General features: G+C 38.1%; 1 protein-coding gene across 1 annotated transcript in view; it reads right to left on the reverse strand.

Moving 5' to 3' along the window:
* BNC2 (basonuclin zinc finger protein 2) overlaps nt 1-19,768 on the reverse strand; it is a 380,730-nt gene that overhangs the window by 359,515 nt on the left and 1,447 nt on the right. The gene's annotated exons all lie outside the window — the stretch shown is intronic.

Consider the following 19,768-nt stretch of genomic DNA (forward strand, 5'->3'; position numbering starts at 1 on the left):
TGTGTTTGTTTGTTTCTGTGTGGGGGAGAGAATGTGTGTGTGTGTGAGAGAGAGAGAGAGAGAGAGACACAGAGAGAGAGACAGAGAGAGAGAGACAGAGAGAGACAGAGACAGAGAGAGATGGAATGGAATATTTTTTCTTGCATGGACAAATGCATACAATACAAAATTAATGTATCATGTCATTTTGCACAATAATACTCATAAAGCACAAAATCAGCACCCTACACTGCCCCATCCTTGTTTTAGTAGCTGGTAAACTGAAACTGTTATTTGATAGAAATTTTGTTTTATTTTCCTTCAACACTTTCACCCACAGAAGATGCCTAGTGTGTGAACTGTCTGCATTTGTGGGAAAAAGTGGGAGAAGACTAAAAAAAACCCTGATCTACTGTTAACTTAAAGAGAAAGGAAGATGAATGTGATAAAATAGCTGCATCTTCTGTTCTGTTCTGTACAGTGGACAGTGGGGGTTGAATATTAAGGTTAGAAAATTGGCCAAATTATACTGTCATTATATATACATTCTGTACACATGTACACTCACACAGAGTCCATTTATAATTATTACCTTATCTTTCCTCCTGTCCACTAGAAAGAGAGAGAGAGAGAGTTTGTTTGTTGTGGGGTTATGGGACAAGCAACTTCTTTTTACCGTTTTAATATTTTTAAAATATTTTCCTTAAGGGGAGAGCTCAAAAGTTAAGGTTTCTGTGCCCTCTGACATTTTTCTCCATCTCTAACACCTCCTGGACCATCCTTTCCCAACCTGGTGCCCTCCAGATTAGACTACAATTCCCATCAGCCCCAGCTAACATGGACAATGGTGGATGGCACCATGTTGGGAAGGCTGTTCTAGACTATAAATTCTTTATAAATACACAAGGGTTTTTTTAAAAAAAAATCTTCATCCAAAGTGTTTGAACAAGACTTATAAAAGACTTATAAGGATCATATTAACAACACAAGAAAGGCTGCTTCAGAGTTGCTTCAGTCTAAAATAACCACTGAGGAGCTGGACTCTCAGTCAGTCATGCCTACAGATCTAAGGCTGACCCTGTGAAGCTTCATTAAATGTTACATTAAATAGTTACATGGCCAAAAATGTAGAATGCATGGAAAAATTAAACTGAATGAAAACAGATGAGCCATTCAAGTTACACTTTCTGCCTTTCTTAGTACATGTAAGAGTATAGTTTCTTTGGTGGCTTTCGCTCTTTAGCAGAATGTATAATAGTGCTGTTAGAATTCTCTATGTACTTTTAAACATATCCATTTAATAGCGAAGGCATGTTTCTATTACCCAGCAGCAATAGAGAGATGTATAACTTGTGTCTGTGAAGCGCTTCTAAATAAGATCTCTCACCAGAGAGGATTGTAAAAATGAAAGTCATTTATGGTGCACTCCTATGCATGTTTAGACAGAAAAAAGTCTTTTTTTCCTCTATAAACATGCATAGGATTGTGCCCTTAAAGTCTTTAAACAAGATTACACAAAATAGTCACAAAACCTCTGATCATCCTTGCACTAGCAAACTGCTAAACACACAAATACTTCTTCAGTGTAAGCAACAGCCCAGAGACTTAACAGAGAGGGCTTCTGGGATGCAATTTAAGTCACAATAGTTATTACGAAAATAACTTATATCAACCTGTTTAAACTTCAAGTCCCAAGACATCATTGGGAAACAAGGGACACTGAATTAACAGCTTTATGGTGAAATTTGATGTGGTGGTTGCTCACCCAACCTCCACCTGTGATTTGCATGGCATTTTTAGGAGAAAGGTTATTCACTGACACATGGCCTAGTGAAGCATTTTAGTCCTTCAGAAAAGGAAGCCTCTAAAAGTGCAATCCTACAGGGCAGGCAGAATGGCAGAGGCCTTTTTAGCCTCTCTGTCAGTTGTTTGTGCTGTTTTCAGTAGACAGGCCTCTGAGCCCATCTAGCTCATTTACCTTGGGGTGGGGATGGGAGCTGAGAGGTTTGTGGGTCCTGCCTGTCCCCTCCCCACCCACCTGCCACCCATAACACACCCCTTTCTTCCTCTCTCAAGGCTGTGACACCACACTCAAGAAAGATGCTGCAGAGCTTTCCACAGCAGCCAGGTGGAGTGGTGTGAATGGAGGGGATATCTGCTCAGGTTTCTCCCTCCGAGGTCAAAGCATTGTCTATGGCCTTGGGGGGCATGTGTGTGGAGGAAATCTTCAGCACCCTATAGCCCCCTCAGATTGAAGAGGAAGGGATGTTTGTGATCCCCACACCTTGCAAGATATAACCTCAGAATTAGGATGAGAGTAAATCTTGGTATTAGGATTTGATTGCTAGATGCACAACCAAATGAACTATGAGCTTCAAAAGACATATTCATAAGAAATGGTGCTATAATTTCATTTCATTTATTATATTTCTATACTGCCCCATAGTCGAGGCTCTCTGGGTGGCTCACAAAAATTAAAAACCATTAAAAATACATTATACAAAGTGCAAAAAACTATTTAGATAAAAACATGCAAACAGACAGTGCACGCCCAGACAACATATATCTAAAAAAAACATTAAAAGAAACACAATCAGCCAAAGACAATCCAAGACATGATTAAAAACTCATTATATGTTGCTAAATGCCTGAGAGAGGAGGACAGTTTTAACCTGGCACTGAAAAGATGACAAGGTTGGTACCAGGCAGACCTCGTTGGGGAGATCATTCCAAAATTTGGGGGGTGCACCACCAAGGAGGTCCTCTCCCTTCTCCAGTGGGCCCTCTCCTACACTACAAATGGTCTCATCTGTTAAGGAGTACACAGCCAAAATAAACATCTACATTTCTCAAAAGCATTCAAATAACTCTTGTTTAGGACCAGGTGACTCTATGTGGCACTTGCCTAATTGCTGCTGCAACCTCCTCATTCTTGAACCTATTGCTCTTTTTCCATTGCCAGGGCTAACTAGGGACAAGAACTTGGAATGACAGCAGTAATGGCTAAGCAGCACTGCTGGGAAGCTTCTTTTACAACTGCCTACAGTAAAACAGACCATTAAGAGTAGTCTTTTGATTAAAGGCAAGCAAGTAACGGCAAAGTGACATGTTTTAACTTGACATTTTGTTAAGGATGAGCACGCTTTTGGAGTTCATAAAAAAGTGAAGAGGGTTCTGTGGAACATTAAGGATATGCTGAGTGCCACTGTCATTCCATCCTGTTTGAAATGTGTCAACCTGGAAGTATCCAACTCAAAAGCCCCAAGGTTATTTAGAATGGAAAGCAAGATTTTTTTTATGCTTTTCACTTTTATGTAGCTACATTAAGTTCTCTCAGAGGTTTGTAGAGTCTAAATGAAATGCTCATTCTGTTTCTTTTTCGAAGGCATTGTGAACATCAATGCCACCCACCCAGAGCTGCAATAGCTTACATTTCAGCATTTTCAGAGAAGATAAACACGGCAGACAAGGAAACGATAATGAAAAAAACAGCCTGGCACATGAAACGAGGGGTGGAAAAAAACCCAACCCCACTGTAGATTTATCTAGTCAGGCAAAGAGTACGAATGTTATTTTGCAAGAATTAATAGCATTTCAAACAGTACTTCTCCTGCGCTTCCTCCCAGCCCCTTGCCCAAATTCAAGATATTTTATCTAACTCCCAGGTGAAAGGTTTCAAAAAGTGGTAAGCTGCAGCTGTGTTGACATTTAACTTTTTTTTAAGGCATACCAGCGTCATCCTGACACACTTTACAGATGCTTCGTTACAAGCGGCACCAGTCACTTGATTTGAAATACCTGACTAGGCTGTAAAACAAATTGTTAATCTCTGGTTTCTTCCCTACTTTATTCCCCCCACCCCAAGTTATGGAAACAAACCAAACGAAGCTATCTGCATCCCAATGAGAACTTGCCACTGTCCAGTTTCTTCCATCCAGCACTGACAACAACAACAAAAATTGTTCCAACCACTAGCTATGCCATGTACGTGTCATTTTAATCAGAGATCTTTTCCCTTTGTTTCTACAAAGAAGCAAGATCAATAACAAGATGGCCTTCAGTTTAAAACACAAACTAATTAATTACCTGTTGGGCTAAGAACTGTTGGTATTTGATTTGCCTAGAGAATTCAATTATGAATAGACCATTTCTTTATTAAGGCTCTTCTAATATAACACGCAAAAAACAAAACACCCCACCCTAATTCTGCATCAACTAAGAGCCGATTCTCAAAACTGTCTATAGCATGGTAACTGCTGCTCATGTGGCTTTCTAGTTGCTATTGGTGCTATGCATGGGAGCGGTTGTGTGCAGAGACAGATGGGACTTACAGAACTGTGTGCCTATTTTTACACTGGGCTTTTTTTTTTAAGGACTTGCATTTTTGCCCTAATCTTGTGAACCTACATGTAACCCACCATTAGAAGTTAGTATAAGCAGCACCTGTCACTACGCCAGAGATAGTTTTACGAATTGGCCCAAAATGCTAGCCGTCAAGTGCAGATGGAAGTTTTTGTTTGGAAGGTTTTCGCATTCAGTGCTCTGCTCCCATCTCAAACCTCTGCTCACAATGCCTTCATTGCATGTTCTCATGGAAAGTGTTACTGATGTGTCATAGAACTGTACTGCTTAAAATGTTCATGGCTTTTAGGATGTTACTGATGGCATAGTAAAAAGTTGTATCTAGGCTGTGTGAGACTAGAGAAGGGGATCACAGACTTTTCAGAGAAGCAGGAATTGCCACAGTAATACACACAAAGACTTCACTTCACACGTACACATGCCTACTGATTTTCTCTATGAGAAGAAGTATTAATGTGGACTGGTCAGTACATAAAGAAAGCTGGCACCAATTTCTGAACTTTTCTTAACTGCTGCAATTGCAAGATTTACTGTGGCAGGACTGGTTTGCGTGTAACGACAACCACAAACAACCAGGGAAGAGAACCCATGCTTTGTTGTTGGCTTGTGAACTCTGGGTTGTGGATAACAACCCATATTTAAACCATAGTGCAGGGTTCACACTTAATGACAACCCAGGATTCAATAACAACCCACAATTCAATGACAACCCATACTCAACACGTAGTCTGAGTTGTCATTACATGTGAGCCAGGTTACTGTCTCTGTATGGATGCAAAAACAGATGCACGTGGGGTAGGAAGCAAGGTTTGGCATTCTGAACTGGACCTTCCTTGGAGGAACTTGCACTGACATGAACAAACAAAAAAATACTAACTTCTCAGCAATATTTATGATTGGGACAAAACTAGGTTACATGTCTTGACTGGTGTCACTGACAAGTAAGTAGGTATATCAATAAAACTTGCTTAAAAGAGATTTTATCTATATTGTGAATCCATAAGTTCACAGCTGGAATTTGCATGGATTCTTGTTTAACCAAACAGCTGTAGCTTCTGTTTATCTACATTCCCACCTCATCAATAAAATGGTGCCACCAAAGAGAGCACAGACATATATCAGCTTCCAGCTGGCATCTGCCCGTACCACATTTCCCCCTTCCCTAATGTAACATTTTACATGGTTTTCTTTTCAGTTTGTGAATTTATAAAATTGCATGTGTTCGAGATGGTTAGGATCGAACTTCCATATCTAAATATGACTAAAGGTTGCAGTAGGGAGGGGGTGGGAGGAACAACAGAACAAAATGGAAAGAATTTCAGATGTAACTGAAGACTGCAGTGCTTAACATCATCTAAATATCAATTTCTGTATTCAACTCATTTACATGAACATGCACTATATTGAAGATACCGTGAAACTGTTCCAGAGATAATCATTCTCAAGAAGGGCTGCATACTACTAGTGACCCAAGACAACAGGTGGGGGTGCTTATTTTTAATTTGCATTGCAAAATCAACGCGAGCACATCTGTGTATGACTCTCCTTTTTTGATTATGTTATCTGGAAACTGTTAATACTTTTTATGGACTTAACAATTAAATATGCAGAACTGAACAGAACAAGATATAGAAAATGAACATTTATAAATGTCGACATATTTGTTTCTTTTATTTGTTGGTAACTAAACCAAAACCTAAACTTGTTCTTTTTGAATAGACACTGGTACCTTACTCCCTTTCCAGCTAGTCATTATTATTTCCCTTTGAAAGCAGTGGGACTTAGTTTAGTCAAAAGATCAACTTCTCATTTATTTTCCAATATGATGCAAAATAATACTTGCAAAGATGCTCACTTAATTATAAAATTATTATAATCTTGATCAACACTTTATAATATATCATTGTCAATTAACAATTAACATCAATATTGCCTTTTTAGAATATATTGTTGTCAATTAACAACTGACATCAATATCTCCATGATATATATTGTCCATTGCCCTTCCTTCATCTGAATCCAACTAATTTATTCACAATAGCCAAATCCCAGAGTTTTTTCACCCATTCCTGGGACTCTAGCTAGTTTGCCTTGTAGGAACAATGAAATGCCCCTTTTCCAAGGCAAAATATCATTGCTTATTTGCATATATTAAGATTTTAAGGGTGCAATCCTATGCCTGTTTAAACAGAGAAAAGCCCTACAATTCCTAGCATTCCCCAGTCATGCTTGCTGGGGAATGCTAGGAGTTGTAGGGCTTTCCTCTGTCTAAACATGCATAGGATTGTGCCCTAAATTGTTCTTTATGTAACAAAGAGGGAGACGAAGGTAACAAAAAGCCCACTGGCTGATTAGGGAAACATCTAAATGGCAGCAGCAGTTGTTCCTCTTTTTGCAATAGAGGTTTCAATGGATCTTTCACTTATCAAAGTCAGTACAACTGCAGGCCTTCCTAAAGCAAATGAACAGATTAACACAGATTGAGTAACACATTTGATTTTGGTGCAACAGCACTATTTTGCAATTAACAATTGAGACAATTTGTTCATTGGTTCCTATCATCTGGGTAACTCATCCTGGAAGATATGCATGTCCTAAACAGAGTTTGCAAACAATCCTGACAAAGTGAAAAAAGTTAATTTGTCTTTTGGTTGCAGTGCTGTTGCCTTTCTGATGTCCCAAGGAATTTTAAGTAGTTGCAATACACAGTCCTTAAATAGGTGCAATACACAATCTGCAAAGTGCAACCCACAATTTAATCCATGTCAAAGAAGAAGCTGGGGCACAATACTTGGCTTCACTAGTGCCCTTAAATTACAATACCACCCCAAACTATTGCTTGAGGGCTTCATCTTCTATTATCTTTATCGCACAGGACCTGGTATACCTTGGCTGCTTCCTACGCATTGAAAGTAACATCAAAAGCCCTTGGCCATGTGGGAGGATTCACATTGCCATGCCATGTATTACCAACATTTTGGTAATGCTCGAATGAGGAAGAGCTGCAGGTCCAGGCTCCATCCTCATACAGGAAAAAGCTGTGTTGCAGTGTCTCCCAACCCACATCACAAAAGTAATGTGAGAAGGGCTCCTTAGTTCTGTGCAAAGTCCAGCTGCTCCAATTGCTTTCCTCCAAAAAGCAATACTTCTTTATCTCTTTTACAGCACAATCCCATACTTGTCTAGTGAAATGGGACTTACTCCCAAGTAATTGGGTATAGGATTGCAGACTTAGGGGAACATTCCTGCTTGAGAGCTTTGGTTTTCCTTCTCTTTAGGGCAATTCTTCAGAACAATATGATGGCAATTTATTTGAATACAAGTCCTCAATCCATCCACCCCTTTCCACCATCTCAAGTATTGCTTAGTAGAAATTTCTTGGAGTCAAACATAGTCCTAAAAAGTAGGTTTGGGGGACTCTGTCCACATCACTGCCCTCTTGGTCAAGCAAAAGTCTCTTAGGGCACAATCCTATGCATGTTTAGACAAAAAGAAGTCCTACAACTCCCAACATGGTTGGCTGGGGAATCCTGGGAGTTGTAGGCCTTTTTTCTGTCTAAACATGCACAGGAATGCACCCTAATAGCTGAATCCTACACTGATTTGCTCAGACGTAACTCACACTGAGTCTGGTTTTATTCTTAGGTAAATGTGTGTAGGATTTCAGTTCCAGTCTGTAAACTTTACTAAAGCTGCAATTCTGTGCACATTTGCTTGGGTGTAAACCTCCCTGGGCAGGAAGGGGGACTTACTTCCAACAAAACACACATAGGTTGCATTGCATTATGCTAATATTTTCAACTCCTTCTGCCAAGTAGAAATGTTGTATAAAATTCTTTGGGGTGTGTGTATACTTTGCAACGTTAGTATCTTTTTAAAAAAGTCTTATGCATGATTGACACACATCCCCCCAGCCCCGTTCTTAGTTCTTCGTGTTAGTATCTCAGATACAGTTAGATAGATCTCTTCTAGTTATTTTGTTCTGTGTTCAGAATGATTGAACTTGTAAAATACTTCCACAACAGGAAGAACATGGCATATAACAGAGGGAATATGCTAAAATAAAGCCCAGACGTGTGTCTGAATCTTTCTTTAACGGGAGCACAACTCACTGAGGATGTCTACAAATGCCCCACTGAAATCAGTGGTCATGTGCAAGTGTAAAAGCATGGATGTGCTCTTGCACAACTCTCTTTTCTATGGGGCTTGCACAGGTGACGTTTGCATGGTACATTGTAACTTGGATAATGGTCAGCCACCCAATTTATGTGCATGCAATGGATTATTAATAGTAGGCTGGCATGCTGATACTGTAGTCTAATTCCAACAGAAATCTAGAAAGAATATGTAAACATTTTGAGTTTTATCACTTCCTATGTGAAGATTGCTCAACCACACACTTGCTGGACCAAATGCAAACCATTAATGAGCAGCTGGCAGATCAGATGGGCTTATTAAAATCAGGGAGTATTCTTAAAGAAAAGGGTGTAATGTTTGCAAATCTCCCTACTAGTATTAAACCAGAACAGGAGAGTGGAGAAATTTTGCCAGTACACAGCACACAAAATTTCAGACGTCAGTGCTCCTGTCTGGCTTTTGGTTGTACAAACGGAGTATGGGTTTTTATGACTCAATTAAAACAAGCACGGAGCAGATCTTTCATAAATAAGAGCAAAACATAAAGGTATAATTTTGGATATAAGTCCCCCTCACCTCCCCCCATACTATTTCTAAGCATCCCTGCAGGTGAACAGAATCTTGTTTTGTACAATTAGTATTTGGAATAGTGACTGCAACCCTTTGCAAGCCTGTTTGGATGTAAGTGCTACTGATCTCAATGGGCCTTACTGATCAGCTATGAGTGATTTCAGGCTTAAAGCATAACTGAAAACCTAAATAAAGGGACCTATGGGATTTCAACTGGATAGACTTAAGTGTGTGCTTAAGAGCTTATCTAGATGTTAGGCGAGACACAGAAAGGCTGCCACTCTTTTCACCCCGTTCCTTGTAACTTCTAGGTAAACATTACACATGATGTGATACCATATTGTTCTTTGGCCTGCCACTGCCTTACATAACTGACGACCACAGTGGTGGAGTAATGCAGAGTGTGATTATCTATCACATCATATGTTGATGTTTCAAGGAAGAGGGGCCAAGAGAGACAGTATAGCAGCAGTTCCCTGTCTTTTCCCATCTAGCTAAGCCTTAATTTTCCGTTGGTTGCACCCAAATTTAGCCCAGAGTCTGTGAGCGCAGTCTCAAATATTTTGAAGCAAACCTTAGCCTTGCCATTTACTGTCACAGAATCAGGACTGCACCCTTGGTGCCTAAGTCCCTTCATGTTACAGAATATGTATGCTTCAGTGTTGTTCAAGTTTCACATATCAAAACAGCAGAAAATGCCATCAGATGCATCACATGTCCTCATGCAGAAAGTGCTATGCTATGCAGATCTCTCTAGGTGTAAAATGCTGAACTTGAGTACTGAAGGTATTTTTCTTCTTCGCCCCTCCTCCCCCAACAACAGCTTGGTGATTTCTAATTTAAAAGGGAAAAAATCCTAATATAGATAAAGCAACACGTAACTTGACAGCATACCAGTTAAATCCTGACAGGGTCAATAAAATGAGGGTTTGCAGGAGTCCCAGATGAGGAATGCTTTCATGAATGCCTCCATTGTGTAAAATCTCTCCGTATATCCTGCCTGCAAAATGACAGTCATATGCCACCAGCTGCAGGAGGCATGCTGGCAATGTCAAGTGCTGTAGGGTACTCAGGCAGGGTAGAAGTATCAATAGGGTTTTCCCTTTCCATGCCTGATTATCACAAAACCAACTGCCTTCGTGCACTGACAAATATTTAGATCCAGATTTTTAAAATAGAATTATAATGTTCCTTTGAATGCAAAAATAATATAATTAAATCCATGCTAATTAAGCATCTCAATTTAATATTAGTTTTGTTACTGCATAAAGCCAGCTGGAAGTAATTATTTTTTTTTCCACGTGTAGTCTTCATTAGTGTGTGATATTTTTTCCCCTCCAGACAGCTAGTTCAGATGTTCTTGGCAAATGCAAGTCTTAGATCAATTGTCTCGGGAACAAATAGCCACTAAAAGCTATCTTAATGAAGTTGACAAACTTACAGTGTTCCTTAAAAAGGAGGGAAAAAGCTTAAGGCCAAGATCCAATCTAATTTAAACCAAAAGAAATCATTTTTAGGGCTTCAAACCTAAGCACACTTCCTATGATGCAAGTCCCAAAGAAACACAGTAGGACTTGCTTCTGTGTAGTTATGCATAAGGTTGGGGTGTAAGTGTCATTTATTTCAATAGAAGAGTGTTAACCATGTGCTTAATTCTCATGCTGAAATCAATCAATGTGAAATTCACCGTGCTGAATTTCAATACAATACATCCCTTTCCCAATTCTAAGACTTTTTATATTTTTATTATTGTACCACCACCTCCAAGATTACAGGCTTATTTTTTACTCATGAGTAACTACATCTAGCAGTGGGACATTCAAATTCAATCACATAACCATGCTACAATAAATAATGACCAATTTAATATGTCCTTTCTTAACAATTCTGTGCATGGAAAACAGAATCCGTTCTTCATATGCCTTTTCTACATCAGAGGTTTTTTTTCTCTGTACTTTACTTTATTGCCATTAGAAACAATGAAAGTGTAAATTCTTGCTGGTCAGAACAGACCATAAAGAAAAGAGCTATGTTGGGAAAACACTTATATGCATACTATATCCTGTTCCTCCTTATATACCATAAAGATTGGATTGAGCAGCCTTTCAGCACTCTACCATGATAAGCCAAGGCATCTGGTCACACATTTTTACTCTGCCTTCCCTTACAGACATATGCACAAAGCAAAATGCTGGACTTTCTGCTTGTCAGCGCCTAAATGTGTGCACTTCTACAAATAATGAAAGGGAAAGGTAGGTTTTCAGTGGCAAAGACCCAAACTGTCATTTCATCCACCACCTCAAATGTTCTTTACTTCTCTTGCCATTTACCTGATTGGAAAAACTGAAACAAAATCAGGAATTCCATGACACCTCTCTCACTTCAGGGAATAATGAAACATGTATGAAATCATATGCTATCCTGTTTAAAGCGTGAAAATGGACCACGAAGTTACAACAGCAAACATTGCAAAGTTTCAAGTGAAGCTCTAAGAATCATGAACAGTTATGATATTAAAAAGTTATGACTTGTAATACAATGAAATTAAGGTGTGTAGTTGTTTACTGGGTACATAAGGTTGAACCAAGCCTTAAAAAAACCGGAGGAATGTATAACTTTCACATTTCACATTTGGAAGCTTAAAACAAAACACTGTAACAAAACATTGACAAAAACGATGATCTTACAGATGGAGGGCATTTTTATTTGCTTTCTGCAGGGCTCAACCTCTTGTTTCATGCGCAATATGAATGGAACACGAGGGCAACTGAATTCTCAAAGAACAGTTCCTGGTCACAGGTCGCAGTATTTGCGATTCTTTTATTGAAAAGATACACTCCAAGATAGGAGTTTCCATTATTATCAATTTTGAAATATATAATACAAAAGAGAGGCTTTCGTCTCCTCTGTAAACCAATATTGCCTAGAATAGACATTTTATTTCTCTTCCACCCTCTCTAAAACATGAACAATATTCACTTGCAACATAAACAGCATCAGAGAAGAAGAAAAAATACTTCTTCATGTCATGTAGGAAAACAGCAAGTGTGTTTAAGTTCCACTGATTTCCATTAGGACTTCAGCCTGATTCTATGCATGTTTATGCAGATGTAAGCCCCAATGAGTTCAATGAGACTTACTGCAAAGTAAGTGAGCAGCATTATGCTGGCTTATGTTCAGCTGGATTGCAGTCCATGGAACTGTGTCCCACTGAAATAAATTTACAGAGGTTTAAGGTCGGAATGCATGTGTACATGCACACACCAGTGAGCAACATATTCGGAGAGTTCAGTTTTTAAATGGTAATTGGAACAAAGTCAATGTCACACAAGTCACTCTTTTTTAGCTTACAAAACACACTGCTGTATTGTTCGAAAAACTGCTACATTCTTTAAAATTATCATGTAAAGGTGAAATTCAAAAGTATACATAATTTATGTAAATGAAGAGAATGCAGTCCTCTGATAATATTCTTGCTCACTCTAGGCAAGCCCTACACAACACACACCCCACCACGTTCACCAATTCAGACTGGGCACACAAAAACACTCACCAGGATGTGTAGGATGCATCCTAATGATATATTGATTATGCAAATTAAAAACGATCTATATCAAATCAACCATTTATTAGTTAATCAATTTCTTGGCTATATCTTGGAACACTAGAACAGGTACACAACATTAACCAAGAAAGAAAGAAAGAAAGAAAGAAAGAAAGAAAGAAAGAAAGAAAGAAAGAAAATGTTGAACATCCACACAGTTTTACTGATACATACATACACAGATACATACAACACAGCATGTGAATTCTGAGTCATTACTTTTACATAGGTAAGAAATGCTATATTAAGTTTACCTTTCCATGAGCATAAAAGTTTCTGTATTTAAATTAAAACAACTGTACCCATTTTATGCGTTATTTATTTCTCTCACTGTAAGCATAGTACTCATTTTACCAACACGGCTGTTTCTCTTCCCTATAAGGGTCGTATGATGGAATACCAAATCTGATATATGTGTGCCAGTCCTTATTAAAAAATGTGGTGCCCTACAAACAGTAGTAGATGTCCCATTTCTCACACCACAAATAGCAATAGAAGGTTTAGAAACAGCAGTTTTTCAATATGATCTACACCTACACTGAGAGAAACATGTTTTTTCCCGATTAATTAAAACAATTCTGAATCCCACTTGTCTCTAAGAAGGTGCCTTCTTTTGAGATATCCTCCATTAGAATGATTTTTCATTTTCAAAGTGTAATTTTCTTCCACCCATAGGTTGCAACAGGATCTGTCCTTCATATGATCAAAACATAATTAACTAGCAGTTCACTTTCCAGTGTGGAGCTTCAGTAGTACAATTTTGGCTAAAAGAACCCTATATAGTGCCCTTTTCTTGTGATTATGCTAACTTGCAGGACTTGTAAACATGACTAATGTACATTAAACATTCTGGAATAATTACCTTGTGAATTGCATGTTATCACTTTGCCACTAATGGTCAAATGTAAGGGGATAAAATCAGTTCTGATTTTATACTATCATTTCTTCCCCCTGTTTTTTCCCCAGTAAGTGGTGTTTTTTTTTAACCTCCTGGGCACATTTGAAGCCTGAGTTCTGAAAATCTAATCTGTGAAGATCTACTGGTCTACATGAATGAATATTAGACTGATATAGGAAGTCTTACCACAGACACTGAATATTACTGGTGAAAGCGAGAAATTCAATAAGGCTTTTTTGTTTCTAACTTATGACGCCAGCTCCGTATCAGTAAACAGAGTGTTCCTTTGCAATCGCTTTACAGAGTCACAATGACCTAGTGAATGTGAATTCTTTCACTATCAGCACAATCCCTGCAAGCGTGCCTCAGCTGTGACCAACTCACTTTTGCCCCAACATCTCAGAGATGCTTTACTCAGCATCTAATTAGTTAGGGTTAAAAGTCAAGGCAAAGCATCCTTAAAGCAGGAGATGTTACTGCTGTTACATCTCAGAATGTGGCTGTGAGTTCACTGTGTTAATCTCAATGACACACACAGGCATACAAAATCAAGCATTTTAAACCTAGCAGCTACAATCGCATTACACCACCGCACTGATTTCCTTATTCACCATTCAAAACATCTGTTACGTCACCAAAGTAGATGTTCATGTGGCTTCGCATATTGCCAACATGAAAAGTGGCTTTCAAGTTAGACTGAAAAAATATCACACACTATAATTTGAGAAAAATAAACACATTTGCCTTACACATGCATAAAACAATGTCCTCCTCTGCAGCCAAATGTGCACGCTCACACACACACACACACATAACCTCTCAACACATCAAAAACACAATACTTAGAAATATGAAAGGGGTGTGTGTTTGTGTGTGTGTGTGTGTGTGTGTGTGTATTTGGCATGCGTGATTATATATAAACCATATGTATGTAGGTATACATACAACCAATTATATATAAATATGTGTAGGTATACAGACAAACTTTTACCACTTTTTTCTAGCCCATTACTTGCAAAAGAGTCTCAGTGAAATCCGTAGGCCTTACTTTGAAGTAATGTTACTTCAGTTGCTTCAGTACATACCCACCCAGATACAAAGAACTATGAATGTATACCTACATAGTGTGTTTTTATAGATACATAGTCACATGTATGCATGCATGCAAGAGAGTTACGGAACATTCTGGAGGTTACATCTAAATACATTTACAACACAATCCTATGCATATCTACTCAAAAATAACTCTGAGTCCCCTGGGATTTACTCCCAGTTAAGTGTGCAAAGGATTGCAGCCCTAGAGTCTGCATGTGTGTGCAGATGGTTGTGCGTGTGTAGTAGATATCCCTTTTCCAACAACTTCTTGCACGCAAGTCCTAATTAAATCAGTGGGACTTACTTACAAGTGATGTATTAGAATCGGGGTCTTTCAAAGCATACACACAAACACACACACACACACACACGTATGACTATAAACCTATAAACACACATTGCTATGTACAAGACAGCAAGGGAAATTCTAGAGACAGGACATTATATCTAAATTACTTTAAAACAAGAAAACTTTTTTTTTGTTTTGTTGGCATTTTTATTCCTATACTATTTTTAGGGGTGTACTTCATGGTTGTTGTTTTCGATAAATTCACTAGCTTAGCCACTGCCAACATTCATGTTGCTAAGTACGTAAATATGCTCAGGTAATAATACACCATGTGGTATAAAACACTTTTTCTCTACACGACCAAGGAGGGAAAAAGTCTTGCTAAACTACTTATGATAACTTTTTATCATTATCAAACACTTAAAGCCAGCATGCAATTTTTAATGAATAAACAATATGTCACATAATATTAAAATCTGACAGTCTGAAACCTTACTACAGATACTTTTGAACAAAAATAACAAGTATGGCAAGATGACCTTCAACACTGCATAGTAAAAAAACCTCCCAAATATCTAAATGATCCAATTGCTAATGACTGGCAATAAAAAGGGCTACACTCACATCTTTGGTATGAGCTTCTCTTCTGAAGATGCACTTTACAAAAGGGCTTTTGACAGTAAACCCGTGTATCAAATGTGTTTTCATTTACTGCAATGTATTACATTTTTTAAAAAACTAAAAAAAACACACTAATGTGCTATTTAGAGGAAATTAAAGGATAAAGTACTGTTTTGTTATAAAGAAATATTGAACTTTTTTTTTTTTTTACTCTCAATGAATATGATCTGTAGTTAGATGTAGCCACATTTCTGATTTTAACTACCAATTCAATAAATGATGTACACATCTTTTTCACTATGGGGCAATCAAATAGCAGAACACTAGCACATTCAAATGATATGCTTTACACTTGATTTTTAATCCAACTATTACTACAACACTTTATATGTGCATATTTCACATATTTTCTGTCTCAAAACCTTGTCCTGGAATACGTAGAATTTTATCTGAGCAAAATAAGGAAGCATTTATAACCCACCCCCAGCCCCCTCAATACACTGCCACCACCTTCATTCTTTATGATGGACAGTTGCATCCACATTGAAGCAAGCCTACTGATTTGATTTTTAGATTCCTCAGCTTAACCCTCACCTATCTAGGAAATGATTTCTCTAGTGATAACTAAAGACAATGTGCTAATGAGAGAATCTAATGCACAACAGAAAAATTGTCACTACTAATAATATTTGCAGGAAGTTAAATAAGGCAAGTGTATGAGAATGTCAGACAGTTGTCCTTTAATAAGATACAGTTACACAATGAAATTATGTTGTTAATTTTGTTATATCACTGGATGCATTTTAAATTACTGTTTAATGGTTCACAGATGCATGTGTAATCATGATCTTACCCTTTTAACTGGCTGAAGAGATACCTTCAAGAGACATCTCTCTTCTGCATTTGAAACAGGAAAGATAAGGCAAGCTTTTGCTCATCTCTGGCATTTTTGTGTCATTGTGGGTTATTGCTATTCTGCTGTTATGGTCTCATTGCTTAAAAGTATTTTAGAACATCACAGCCCTTAAGGTAAACTGGAAGAAGGAAAGTGACATTTATTATTCTGACAAATGCACAAAACATGTATGAAAGCAGAAAAATCAGAGAAGTCTTCTATTTTTATTTAATCAATCAAAAGGCCTTCTTGTCTAGTTTTAAACAACTCCTTGTGAACTGAAGTGGGACACTATGTGTGTGTGTGTGTGTGTGTACACAACCTGGACTGAACCCTAGTCTCTATCAGATGAGTAGGGAACAGAAGCCAAGGGTTTCTGGTCATTCTCGACCTGCCACTGATCAAAGTGACCCAAACAAGAACTCTCCTTAAAAAGTTGAGATTTATGTTCTCTGAGGTTATCAGCAATTATTTCTGTATGCAGAGCATGGATCGCTCCCTTTCAAAGGATCACAAACATGCAGTGTTTGCTTTTTAAAAACATACAATTAGAACTAATAAAAGGTTAAATCACTATATTTTAAACTTTTCAAAAAAGGAAACTGGTGATCTCAGTTGCTACTCTTCTTCTTTAAACATAAACCCACTGTTGTATGCCATGCATAATTGTTTTATAACAAGGGTGATATAGATATATACATTCTATCAGGGCTCACAAGTAAAATTACTTGGTGTCTCATAAAAACTTGCCTACATCCTCTGTGGTATTTGCACAATGAATCTTCTCCTCTGAAAAGTCTTAACATAGTATAAACTAAGGTTTTATACTGCTCTCCGTGCAGCTATTGTCTTTCTGTCACTATATCACAAATCCACCTGAAATTAAAATTACAATTTAACTCCAACCTAAGCAAATATTTTATTATATAGGAATAAAAATACTTCATAACATGTATTTCACTATTTAGAGTATATATATTCCAGGCTATTCCAAACATCTCACTAAACATTTTATTAAACCATGTCAAACTTTTGCTTGTAATACATATTTTGTACCTACTACTACTATTTTTGATCAAAAGGTAAAAGTTACCTTCAACCATCATCATCATCATAATAAGACGAAGAAGAAATAATTACATTTTTCACAAATCATTATTTTAATGTGTAAGTAAGGAGAGGGGAGAAATGGACATCACCCACACTCACAGCACTTTTAAAAGGGAGAGAAAATCCTATACTGGTAGCTGTCAGGCATATTTTCAGGTGCCCTAGCAAACTGCTTCGTACAAGAAAACATACCTTAGAAGACAATTAGCAAGTCAAAGAAAGTTAAAACTGTTACCCTTTGCAAGTGGAATTAACTTACCCTCTTAAAATTAAAGGAGGAGGGAACAAGAAATACAAAACTCCTAAGTGTATCCAGGCGGAATGTTTTAAGCAGACAGCAACATTCTAACCACCATGGACATGAAGGCAAAGCACACACTTTCAAAATAAATATGTTCATCATTACCACCTTTACAATGCTACTGTGTCTGTGAGTGTATTCCAGTGGAGTGATCCACACTGATACAGCATCTGCCATGCATTTAGCCATACGCTACACATATTATTATTCTTTTCCCAACACAGACTCAGAAAATAAACATGACCATATGTGTCCAGTAATGAAAGGGGAGGAAAAAAAGAGATCCTCATGCAACAGCAAAACTAACAACAATAGAAAAGTAACAACTGAGTTGTGAATGAGCTTGCATTTGTCCAACATCTATTTTTGTCAGATTATTTGTATGGAGCTGTCTTCCTCTTAAGCTTTGTCCTCCCTACCCTGACATTATCTGCTTTCTAGTATTCCCCAAAACTATGAATGTCTAACTCTGGAAAAGTCAAACACTCAAACAGGCAATCTAACACTATTTATGTGGTTCAACAGTGATTTATCAATTGATCATTATCTGGCTCTGGTTGAGTTAACTCCTTTGTTGCCAAAGCAGGAAAAAGCCTTTATCCCAAGCAGTAAAACTTGAATATGTATGAAGATACTTAAAAATATAGAGTGCCAGGTAAATCTGGATAGTTTTTATCCTCCTTCTAGAAAATGGACATAAAAACATAAATGCAAGAAATATCACACCCAGACAGTCCAAAAGAATGAACAATCAAGCATATCTTAGTGTCCAGCACAGAGCACCTGAAATACTCCTTTCAATGGGCTCTGATCTTTTACTTTTAAGAGTAAGGAATCATGTATAAGGAGTTGCTTTTTTGGCTTATGTTGATTATATTTCTGTACAGTAAGCTGGTATCAGTTGTAATCAGGGTCCCTCTACAGGATAGATCTAAATATACCTTATTTGAATGCAGGCATCCTATGGAGACAGCCATGCTATTTAAACTCTGTTCTGAACACAACTATTGTACATTATAATAGTTCATTAGGGTTTGTTTGCTGGTTGGTTTTCTTTCTTAAAGATTATCAGCAAATGCTCTCTCCTTTACATTACCAAGAGCAAGTTATAGATCCCCTGCTATGGCTGTGGTATAAATGACAGCACTTTTACGTCAATGGAATTCATTCATAAAAAAAAAACAGCCCCCAAAAGAAAAGGGCCCACTGAGCAATACAACACATGTCACAACTTTTTGTTCCTTCAGGTTTTTGATGTAGGGAATGTGAAACAACTTTTCTAAAAGGCAAATCCTTTTTTCAGCTGAGATAACCCTACCCTGTGCATTTTTTTTTTTTAGTCCCTTGTTTTAAACTTCCCTCCCCTCCTAGAGTCTGGTCCAAGTTGAAAGTTTCTTTCCCCCCTCCCCTTCCAACTGTGTGTGTGTGTGTGTGTGTGTGTGTTTCATGCACAAGAGCCAAACGGTTGTGAAAGAGTAGCCGCAGCATGCTGGGTGCGTATCACCAAGTGCGTGGTACAGAGACACCAGCAGCCCCTGTGATTAATTATCAGTTATTACTGGCCTTGCAGTAACATTTTAGCTTTCCCGTCAGAATGGTCATACCAGGCTTCCTTAAACGCGCCCCCCGGTGAAGGAACTGCTCTGGGGAGGACGCCAAGACACAGCTCCACAGAAACAGTATGTGTGTGTGAGTATGAAAAAGGAGAGAGAGAGAGAGAGAGAGAGAGAGAGACCAGCAACTGAAACTGTCTCATCTAACGACCCTCAGCTCTGTGCTGGCAGCAATTCCAGCACAACTGCTCTCGCTCTCGCTCTCTCTCCCCCTCCTTAGGTCCTGCAGAATGCTGTTTTCTGCCACCTGAACTCAATTAGGCTGCTCAGAGGGGCCCCCCTAAGTTTAGTATC

Source organism: Heloderma suspectum, chromosome 2 (assembly GCF_057233095.1).
Source record: "Heloderma suspectum isolate Gila_16-S chromosome 2, 16-S_ref, whole genome shotgun sequence".
NCBI lineage: Eukaryota > Metazoa > Chordata > Lepidosauria > Squamata > Helodermatidae > Heloderma > Heloderma suspectum.